Consider the following 1,340-nt stretch of genomic DNA (forward strand, 5'->3'; position numbering starts at 1 on the left):
CTATTCTATGAAGCAGCTGAAGATGGTTGGGCCAAGGACACTGCCCTGAGGAACTCCTGCAGCGATGTCCTGGGGCTGTGAGGATTGACCTCCAACCACCACAACCATCTTCCTTTGTGCTGGGTATGACTCCAGCCAGTGGGGAGTTTCCCCCTGATTCCCATTGACCAGTTTTATTAGGGCTCCTTGATGCCTCACTCCTTGATGTGAAGGGCAGTCACTCTCACCTCACCTCTGGAATCCAGCTCTGTAGTCTACACCCTCTCCAGTGCCTCTATATCCTTTTTATAAGATGGTGATTAGAATTGTGCGCAGTTCTCCAAGTGTGGTCCAACCAAGGTTCGATACAGGCTTAGCATAACTTCCTTACTTTTCAATTCTATATCTCTAGAAATAAACCCGAGAGCTTGGTTTGCTTTTTTATGGTCTTGCTAACCTGTGTTTGGACCAAGGCTGTAATGGGGTCTGGAGCGAATAGTCCTGGCAGAACCCAAACTGGGCATCGGTGAGCAGGTTATCGGCCCCCATTAATGAGAGTCAGTGTGTGAATCCCATTAACCCTGTGATTGCTGAGGCCCTGGTTACTGAGTGCGATGGATGAGCAGCTCTGAAGTTTACTGATCTTTTTTTTTTTGAAATTCGTAGCCAATTGTTCCAATTCTTTGTCAAATCACAAACGCCAGAGGTCACCCCGCACACGCCAAGGATCACTCTGCGCCAATGCTCCCAGCCAAAAGGCCCAGAGCCACCGCACCGCTCCTGGAAGTACCGCAACACCAGGTTCGTGCCATGGAGGTGGATGGGTCAGGTCCCCCACACACCTCCGTGGAGGTGGATGGGTCAACCCTCCCCACCCACCTCCTGTTTCCAAAAATGCAAGCATATACCTTCCTGACCAGGGAGAAACCACCCGGAGGTCATGGTGGCTGGTCAGAAACGGTACTACACTTGATCTTAGCCAAAAGGCCGAGAAGCGATTGCTTCTTGTGCCAGTGTCTAACACTCCCACAGCAATGGTTCCTTATTTCAAGGGTTATAAACCGGTTCATTCTCAACCAACAACCACACAGAATGAGCGGCCCCATTAACAGGGGCGAAGGGAGCGGCCCCATTAACAGGAGCGAGGGGGATTGTCCCTTTAACAGGAAGGGGGGATTGCCCCATTAACAAGAGTGAGGGGAGCTGGCCCTTTAACAGGGGCAAGGGGAGCTGGCCCTTTAACAGGTAGGGGGGAGCGGCCCCATTAACAGAAGCGAGGGGAGAGGTCCCATTAATAGGAGCGAGGGAGTGGCCCCATTAACAGAAGCGAGGGGAGAGGCCCCATTAATAGGGGCGAGGGG

General features: G+C 52.2%; 1 non-coding gene across 1 annotated transcript; it reads right to left on the reverse strand.

Annotated features, from left to right (window-relative positions):
* Positions 1 to 784: 784 nt before the first annotated feature.
* LOC139278893 (U2 spliceosomal RNA) lies at positions 785 to 978 on the reverse strand. Its single transcript, XR_011596364.1, has one exon. It is a non-coding gene; the product is annotated as a U2 spliceosomal RNA (small nuclear RNA).
* Between the last annotated feature and the right edge of the window lie 362 nt (positions 979 to 1,340).

This window comes from Pristiophorus japonicus, chromosome 1, assembly GCF_044704955.1.
Source record: "Pristiophorus japonicus isolate sPriJap1 chromosome 1, sPriJap1.hap1, whole genome shotgun sequence".
Lineage (NCBI taxonomy): Eukaryota > Metazoa > Chordata > Chondrichthyes > Pristiophoridae > Pristiophorus > Pristiophorus japonicus.